Genomic DNA, 10,090 nt, shown 5'->3' on the forward strand with positions numbered 1-10,090 from the left:
GACATCAGCGGTTGGTTGGCTAACCCAGCTCTCCTGAGTAGCAACTGGTATAAAGGTACACTTCAACTAAATTTCGCCCTATTTCCTTTATCTTCCCTGGCCTGGAACAATAGTGTGGTTAATTTATCATTGTTTTGGAGGATGTTATTTCTTTATTGGGTATTAAGAGATATTATTCTGTATGTTATGGGTTTATGAAATTCCTGCAGTGAACCTGTGATAAATAAATAGCTGGCACAGACAAACTCAACTCTGAGGATTAATTTACCTCCCCCAAAAAACAGTAGTCAACCAAGTCAATGTTATGTTGGATAGGATTGAGATTTGACTACTGGATTTAGCAAATTCAGTGTCATTCGTGGTGGTGACAAGAGCAGTTTCAATGTAGAGGGGCAAGCAGAAACCTAACTGGAGATCATTCCAGAGAAAACAGGAGAGAGTATTGCGACTCATTTCAAATAGAGTGGGGCTACTAGAGAAGAGGTGTTTTTACTGTTGTTTTTTGTTTTGTTTTGTTTTTAAGAAAGAAGATATTATAGTATGTTTATTTACTGATAGAGGTAATCTAGTAGTGAGTGAAAAATTCATGATGTAAGAGACAAAGAGATAAATGCTGGAATGATGGCCTTGAGCAGATAAAAGAGGATGCAATCCAGTGTACAAGTTGAAAGATTAATTTTAGGAATATGGAGAATTCTTCCATAGTACAGGAGGAAAGAAAATATATAGTGACTAATTACTGGCAGATGTGGTCGCAGGACATTGTAGGGTTCTATTCTGATTGCTTCTATTTTCTCACTGAAATAGGAAGCAAAGTCTGGACTAGGTTATGCTGTAGTAACAAGCAGCCTCTGTATTGTAGCAGTTTATCACATCAAAGGCTTGTTTCTCCCTTGCTAAATGTCTACTGCTGGTGAGCCCAGGGCTGCTGCTGTAACTCACCAGGAAGCTAGGGGGCGCTTTGTGCTCCTCTATGGCTGAGACGGGAGGGGGGGTGGCGGGGGAAAGGAGTGGCATCTGCCTCCTAAAGCCTGTCCTTGGAAGTGATATACCACCCTTCTACATATCATTGCCCAAAAGAAGCACTATCACCATATCTAACTTTAAAGTGGGGCTATGGAGTGCAATCTTAACCACGCTTCCAGAAGGAAAGGAAACCACGGTATTTGTGAATAGAGAAGGAGGCATTGGATGGTTATAGAGAAGGTATAAAATAATTGTTTTGGAGAGTGGGACAACAGGAGAAAATATGACTAAGCACCAAATGAATGCCAAGGACAGTGGAGCATGTATTAAAAATGGTTAAGATGATGGACTAGAAGCTATTTTTATGGTGTTAGGTGGTGCTAAGTGAAGGAAGGATCAGAGACCAAGTAGTCAGGTCCCCTGGAGGAAAACAAAAACCAACAATCCAGTGGAATAAGAAAGATGAGGACGTTTGATTTGCAGAAGGATATAACGAGGAACGTTCTAGAGATGGGACTGCAAGCCAGATGCTGAATGTGTGGTGCAGCCTGTGGTGTTTCTGAGCGGCCGTGTCCCCTTCTTTTGCCAACGGTGCCTTGATTTCCTCATTTATGCAAGCTTTGTTTAGTCTTCATGGGTAGCTCTACTTGTATTTGCAACTTGCTTTACAAAATACACGTGAGTTCTCTTTCCTTTGTGTAGTGAGCTGTAAAGAATTTCTCCAGTTGCCTAAATTATCAGGAGTTAGAAGACATTAAGTCAATGAGAAATTATGAATTGTGTAGATGTAGTTTCTGAGAGTCCCAATTGAGATGATAATGATTTTTGAAGGGATTTTATTATCCAATAATAAGTTGTTATGACAATTCAAAAAATACTGTCAACTGTTGCTTTTCTAAACTCCAAAGATGGATCAGGACTTGTAACAGGGCTTATTCCTTGCTTGTCATAAAAAATACCAAGCAAGTGACTATACAGTGCATAGAATAATGGCCTCCCAAGGATGTCTGTTTGCTAATCTCCAGAGCCTGTGAATATGTTGTATTACGTGGCAAAGGGGACTGCAACAGATGGAATTCAGTTTTCTAATCAGCTAGATTTAAAATAGGGAGATTGTATTGGATTATCTAGATGGGCCAAATGTAATCACCAGGGTCCTTGAATGTGGAAGAGGGAGACATAAGATTAAGTATGGGAAAGATTCAACTGGCCATTGCTGGCTTTGAAGATGGAGAGAGGTCATGAGCCAAGGAACATGGGCAATCTCTACAAGGTAGAAGAGGCAAGACAATTAGGTTTTCCTCTCAAACCTCCAGAAAAGAATGCAGCCTAGCCAACACCTTTATGTTAGCCCCGTGAGACCTGCTTTGGGCTTCTGACCTCCAGAGCTGTTAGATAATACATTTGTGTTGGATCAAGAGTGTTCGAAGTTTGTGGTAATGTGTTATAGCAGCAATAGGAAACTAATAGAGTAATCATACTGGATGACCTTGACCCCTTTTTACCAATTACCCTTTTGCACTTTTTTTTTTCCCCTGAAGAAGGGAAATTGGCAAGGCTGTTTACACTCTACCAAGCTAATGGCTTATTTCAAGGACCTGCTGGCCAATCAGTAGCATTGGGGGAAATAGGAATCCATTTGTCTCTGCAGAAGGGTTGCCCATTTTAAGCAATGGGCAAGGAAAGCTCTTCGGCACCATTTACTCCAGTCCATTAGAAGAAAAGATGAAATTAGTAGGCTCTTGCCAGAGGGACTCTTCCCTTGGGCTCACTGCGCACTTCAGGTGAATCTGTGACTCTCCTGAAATTGTCTACAAATTGGGTTACTTCGGAGGACTTTTCTGTTGATCAGATCCTTAAAGAGATCTGAGACCCGAATGAGAAGTCTGGTGACTTGGTGAGAGGCAGTATTTGATGCAGTGCAGTGCGGGCTGCTTTGGTCTTAGAGTAAAAAAGAGCTGCAGGGGGTCGTGCCTCTGCTAGCGACCTGTATTTTCAGAGAGCTCACCTCATCTTAATCCTCCCAACCTCCCTCCGAGATATTAATAATCCCTCATTTCAGATAAGAAAACCGTTTTGCCCAGAAGCTGAAGAACTGGCCTAATTGTTTTGTAGCCAGGAAGCCGTGGTGACAGAATTGTGGCTCTGGACTGTCTGCTTCCAGATCTTTCTTCCCGGGACATCCTGCTGCTCCCTAGCCAGCTGCCTATTAGTACCTGCTTCCTATCGTTGTGAACAGTAAATGAGATTCTATGCATGGAATAGAGTTTGTGGGGGCGCCCGGGTGGCTCAGTTGGTTAAGCGTCTGCGTTCGGCTCAGGTCATGATCCCGGGGTCCTGGGATCGAGCCCCTCGTTGGAGTCCCTGCTCAGCAGAGAGCTTGCTTCTCCTTCTCCCCCCTCCCTGTGCCTCTCCCCCTGCTTGTGCTCGCTCAGGCGTTTGCTTTCTCTCTCTCTGTCAAATAAATAAAAAAAAAATCTTAAAAAAAAAGAAAGAAATCAAGTTTGTAAACTGTTATTTAGGTAAAGAATTGGGGAAGAGAATAGATAGCAATGGATCAATTGAGAAAATTTGCCCTGAAAACAATCATAAGTATGCTTTAGGAACTGACTGAAAAGAGTAGAGACACCAAAATCCAAGTTCTTTTTTCCCCCTTAAGATATTCAAGGAAGACATACTGCTTCTGCCTGCTGTATCTTTATAGATTAAAAAAAGTTAATAGTTGATCTATTATCAGTGGTTCTCAACCTCGGGGTGAATTTGCCCCAAGGGAACACTTGGCAACGTTTGGAGACATTTTTGGTTGTCATAAAGTGGGGGTCGCGTCTGGCAGGCAGAGGCCAGGACTGCTGCTAAAATTCCTCCAAGCACGCGACAGCCTCCCACAACAAAGAACTGTCTGGCACAAAATGTCACCAGTGCTGAAGTGAAGAAGCCACAATGGCCTAAAAGAAAATGCTGACAATCACATCCTTTATATCGTTGATGAATTATCAGTCACAGAAAACTGGTGTTATGTTTATATTAAAACGAGTAAGTAAATAAACAAGTTTCACAGGTAACCCCTCTTGTTTTAAGTGGCGTAGCAGAGCTCCTGAGCTTGGCCCTGACGGAGACTCTGGACAGATATGGGGAGTTAGAGGAAGGTTTTGATCATTTAGGTAACCAGGCGAAAGCAGAGCAACTCAGCTCACAGATTATTAATGTGGAAGAGTAAGTCTGGGAGGGAAGGAACGTTACAAAAGGAATGTTTATTCAAGACAAAGAGATTGGGTTTTGTTGTATTTTGCCCCTTGTCTTGCCTGTGGCATCTGGATTACAGAGCGGGAGATTTCTACATGTATAAAGACAACATTCCCGTTTTGTTTTGTTTTACATTATCTGAGTAAATAATTCCTTACATCAGTTTTCTGGTAAGCCCTCAAATCTTTCTCCACAGATGTCCATCTTCAGTGACTAAATATTTTCATAATTGTATAGGAATCTTTAGCGGCTCTATCATCCTGTCCTTATCCTATGGAACAGGCTCCAACTTAACAACTCTTTAACTTAAGAAGTACATATCTGAGCTCATGGAGTATTTCTCAGTTAGTTTTATCACGATGGGGATACTCGACAGAAAGATTCTTAGGGGTAGACACCGTCTGATCCATCTCTTACCCTCAGAACCTAAAACCTAGCATGATATCCCGCTAGACATGGTGATGAGGAAATGGTGGTGGGAGGGGGTGTAGAAGGGAGACCCATTCGGGGCTAGAATCACCTTGCCCAAAGGTGTTGGTAGAGTGACACAAATCAGGATCTTAAAATGTTAATTTGATGAACAAAACCAATCTCCTTGGGAGATGGGTCCCAACGTCTACCAGAAAGAGATGCCGTTGGTCCAAGGGCTCCAACTTTTGCGTAAAGCGAGAGTATTCAGGCTTTGAAGACACCTGTGCCCCTCTTCTGGGGCTCCCAGGTGAGGCGGGGGTGGCAGGGAGCTGGGGGGCAAGCTGTCCGGCTGCCGGGAGGTCCTTCCTGTCTCCGAGACCACGGCCCGTTGCCCACCAGAGCCCTGGCAGCAGCTACATCTGTTCTGCTCTTTCTGCGGCTTCCTCTTCTCTCTTCAGACGAGCGTGGAAACCGCCTATCGAACAGGAGCAGCAGTGGGCCTGGACGTGCCTTCAGCTGTTTCCAGTTGCCTCCCAGGCCCCCTCTCCCCCAATCAATGGCACGTCGTAGAAGGTGTTTTACAGTTCCACTTGTTAATAGAACCAGAGGGCTCCGTAGCAAAACCTAACACAGCAATCAAGGTTAAAACACAAAATCACGTAATAGGAGTTAGAGAAACAGAAGGTCATCTCTAAAAGGAGTTGGACCGTCGAATTTTTAAAGTGCCTTCTAATTCTAAAATTCTAAGCTATGAAACAACATTTCCTCAAGGTTGAAGGATATGCTGCTTTGTACACGGGCTATTTCATTAGCGGAATTAGCTTGTCTTCATAGATTGTACTATAAACAAGTGAATGAATGAAAAAGGGATAATTGAATCTGCTCTTTGCCTCTGTCCCAGGGATTCAGGACTGAATGTCTGCAGAGCACTGTAGGACTCCTCACTATCATTATATTTGAAAGATAATGATCGTGGATAAGTGGTTGCAGGCGGCACTATCAGATAAAATATTTTTCTTTAGACTTTCATTAATGATGAACATTTTCTTCTTTTGAGGTGCGAAAAACAATTCTGAATGGAGAACAAGGTCTCAGTTTAACTTGCAAATATCAAAAAATTCACCCATCTTTTGTTACTTTGTGATTAATGTCAGTTAATTGCTGACAAGTTGCTATTGAGCTGATTTATGAGCTCAACAAGCAAAATAGTCAAGTGTAGTTGAATAGATCCGTGGCTACTGTTCACCGCCTTATTCAGGGTGGGTGAGAGGAGAGAAAGGTGTGGGTGCAAGCAGTGCTTTCCCACCTTCTCAGTAAAAACAAGAAGGAATAAAGACTGCTTAGAGCCTCTTCCGCAATTATTTTCCCTCCTGTTTACGTCATTGCCGCCTGTAGTATTAGAAAATGACCACTAGGTGGCACCATCTCATCAGTGTTCTTTTTCATCAGCAGGAGGAAGCCTGCCGGGCCTTTCGGATCATGAAATACAATTACAGTTAATGTGTTTGCTGATTTTGACTTAGAGAAAGCTTTCTGCTCTCTCCACACTTCCCTGGATTTGTCTATCTTTCTTCTTTCCTGTGTTTTTCCTTGGTTCTTGGGAATCTGAGTCAATACCTAGGGATAGGTACGGAGTTGATGACCACCATGGTGCTAATAACCATAACAGAAAACTTAAAAGTAGAGAAACACTGATAGTGACCTTCTATTGAAGGCTTATTATGTGTTAAGGGCTTTCCGGTATTATTTACAAGACTCACAGCAACTCTGTAGGCTTGTCTTCATCTTATGAACAAAGAAAGAAGGTTCAGAGAACTGAAGCAACTTCCCCTAGGATACCCAACAAGGAGGTAAAGAGGCCCAGCATGAATCCAAGTTTATGTAATGTCAGGGCATTACTGATCTTTGGATCATTCACGGAACTTGAATATTGGAAATAGTGAGAAAAAAAAAAACAGGAGTCCAGCCTTTGTGAAGTTCATAATCTAGAAGAGGATATAGAGTAAAAATAAAGGGGGGTTGGGGGGGAGAGTAAAATTAAAGGAAATAGAGCAAATTATCTGTAACACAATATATATATACATATATATATGTATATATATATGACATTTATAAGACCATAAATTTATAAAGGGTATGAGATTATCAAGAACACTTACCAGGTGTCAGAGTCAAGAAGACAACCTGAAATCGATTCTTCTCTTGGAGTAGAATATTACTGTAGGGGAGAGTTCTGAAGACAGAGTGGTAAGGGCAGGATAAAGAGCAGTTATTCTTGGGTTTAACTCTCAGACTCATGAATCCTTATTGTTAATGGTGTTTTTGTTTTTGTTTTTTTGTTTTTTCCGTGACACTCGAATTTGCTGTACGTCCTCAGAGGTGATGTCTCAGCTAGAGCTCTATATATAGGTGAAGGAGACCTAAGTAAAATGTTTTGAGGGTTAAAAAACCCAAATATTCCAGGTTATTTATCCCATAGAACCATGAGAACAGCAAGAGCCAGGAATCTCATAATACAAAACTAAGTGAATGTTTATTTGCTGGGGGCTGGGACTTCCCACCTGGTACCTTGCATGTATCATTGAATTTAATCTTAACACAACCCCATAAGATGTGCTTTAAATTAGTATTCCCTCAGGATGTCAAGCTTAGGCAGGTTGTGTAATTCACCAGAAAGCACACAGCTAGCAAGTGGTGATGCTGGGATTCCATCCAAATTGGCAGATCAAAGAACCCGGATTTTAACCTTTAAATACAGTGCTTCCATTTAACATGCTACATGGCAGTGAGCAAATGCTCTGGCCGTGGTAATCCTAACTTAAATTTGATTTATAAGTTTCAGAGAACTTTCAGTTATGTTATTAGATTTGAGGCTAGCAACAATCCAACGAGAAAGACCGTTCAGATTTTCTTACCATGTCTTTCCCTCCCCCTTCCCTTCCTGCCCCTGCTGACAGACACACATGCCCCGACCAGAGAGTTTAGTAACCTGGGTTAAGTCACAGGGCTACTAAGTGGCAGTCGCTGGACTCGAACCCGAAGTTCTCATCTTTAGACCATTGCCTTTCTCCTGCAATAGCAGCATCCCTTTATAGTAAATAATACATTATTAGGTAAAAGTTCTGCCATTGGCATTCAGAATACACTATCTCCAAGAACTTCTGCTAAAAGTCAAACATGCTATTTAGGAAAAACTGTATGAACATCAAATAATACATAAAGGTATATATTTTAAACCATTTAAAACTCCCTACAAAGGACGAAGAATCTAAAATGCGTTTTCAAATATTTTACATAAATGATTTGAGAGACATATGCAATGATTCATTTAACTATTTAGAATCAACATCTGTGTTTTTTGTGTGTCATAGAGAGATTTGTACTTTATTAAGACAAACAGAACACAATAGAGGCATAAAGATAAGAACTCTGTTCAGATACAGTCTAAGAGATTGCTGTGAGTATTTATACAGTCTCAGTCTCTCCAGTACCCTCTAAGACACAAAGTTCTGTGAACCCCAGTGGGGAGAGAATGGCCCAAAGGAAAGGGCCTGAGGGTAGTCGTCGATGGGTGTGGAGTGAACAGGGGAAGGATATGACATAGTCACTGCACCACTCTGGACGCCAGCTCCTCGCCTCTAACAGGAGGACCTCTAAGGACCAGAAGACCTCTAAGATCCCTATAACACTAAAGAATATTTCTTAATCCGAATAACATTTGGAGATTTGTTTTATTCAGCAGAAGATCCAGAATTTTTAAGAATGGTCCAGACTGAGAAGTAGATTACTAATTTTCCATTACTCTTTATTATTTTTCATTTATTTTTTTATGGAGATCTTTTCTTTATTGAGAAACTGAAGACCTGGGTACATCAAATAAAACCAATTTCTGGGGGTGGGGGGGGAATCAAAACCCACAATAGAAAAAAGAATTTAACACTGTCTGGACCATAGCAGAACCAAGAGAATATATTCTTTTAATCGAAGAATTCCAGGCACTTCATAAAAATATGGAGTGCTTCTTCAAGAATCTGCGTGTCACCCTTGCGCGGGGACGATGCTAATCTTCTCTGTATCGCTCCAATTTTGGTATATGTGCTGCCCAAGCGAGCACCCATTACCCTTCTTGAAAAGTGAATTCATAGATGGTAAAAAAAAAAAACATATTGACACAGAAAACTCAGGTTTTATTTTCAGGGCACCCACCTCCCGTGTGCTTCCACTAACAGAGGCAGGATGGATGTACAGTGTCAGGTACTTTGCCATTGTTGGTAGAAAAAATAATTGACTGCTGTGCAAAAAAGAAAAGCTAGTGAACCCACAGGGTCACTGTGCTGGCTGGCTCCCGGGGCTCGGGCTCACCGAGTGGCCACGCTGGTTACTGGTGAGAGGTGGCGCTCTTCACCAGAAGATCTCCTCAGCAAGCTGCTGCTGGGACCAGAGGCTTGCCACTTTATTACATCCCTCTAATGGGCTGCAGATGTTCCATATAAATGAATGTGGAATGCATGGATATCCAAAAAGTGATTATCAAGGCACCACATTCCCTTGGATGGCAAACTTCATTCAGCATTAGAAGAAGGAAAAGGGTAAAAAGAAGAAGAAGGAGGGCGAGAGTGGGGGAAGGGAGAGAAATCTCTAAAAACTTCCAACGCTTCCAGAAATGTTTGTGTTCTCTTGTGGGCCAGCCTTAAGCTAATTTGAAAAAGTTGGGTTCTGAATTAGTGTGACAAAGAGGTGAGGTTGGCTTAGCTTTTGATTCTGCAGGTAGAAGCGATTGGGTTTTTAGGACCTATAAGCCACAGCTTTGGGCTTCTAGGTATCAGCATTCATATGGTGCTCTAGAGAAGAAAACCAAAGGCTTGGAGACTTTCAAAGGTACAAATGGTATTCTTAGTTAAAAAAAAAAAATCTGGAGTATTGTAAACAGAAATTAAAAACTTAGGATCTAATAAACAGTGGTTCAAATTTAACACAGAACTCCCAGAAAACAAGGCACACGGATTTGGTCCCCTGGTTTGAACTGATGATATGACAGGATACATCTTTTTATGCCATTCAAGTAATTAATCTCTTGGTGGTCATGAAATAAGGGTTGGAATTTTTCCTTGGCCTTGGAGCCAAGTTGGCTGCCACTCTGTTAGCCTCCCAGGCCTGGTCAAGTATCTAGCCTATCTACCAGTATCCCTGGTTTATGCTTGAATTCCTCCAAAGACAGAGAACTCACTGTCTCTCATGACGACCTACCATGGACAGTGCTTCTTATTAGATTAGTCTACTTACATTAATATGAAATTTGCTTACCTGAAGTTATTTTTTTTAATTCATAAAACAAAACAATACTTTAAAGAGCATTCTGGAGCATCTTCCACATGTCAGACCCTGGTAGGCCTTAGGAATAAAAGGATGAGAATATTATATATAGTTTATTTGATTTTGTGAGATTTATAGTCCAATTTGACGGAACTCA

At 41.5% G+C, this 10,090-nt stretch overlaps 1 non-coding gene across 1 annotated transcript; it reads right to left on the reverse strand.

Annotated features, from left to right (window-relative positions):
* Positions 1–8,624: 8,624 nt before the first annotated feature.
* LOC123838028 (U6 spliceosomal RNA) lies at positions 8,625–8,734 on the reverse strand. The gene has a single exon (XR_006789370.1). It is a non-coding gene; the product is annotated as a U6 spliceosomal RNA (small nuclear RNA).
* Between the last annotated feature and the right edge of the window lie 1,356 nt (positions 8,735–10,090).

This window comes from Mirounga angustirostris, unplaced genomic scaffold (assembly GCF_029215605.1).
Source record: "Mirounga angustirostris isolate CCGP_5_RB_7025 unplaced genomic scaffold, mMirAng1.0.hap1 SCAF_8, whole genome shotgun sequence".
Lineage (NCBI taxonomy): Eukaryota > Metazoa > Chordata > Mammalia > Carnivora > Phocidae > Mirounga > Mirounga angustirostris.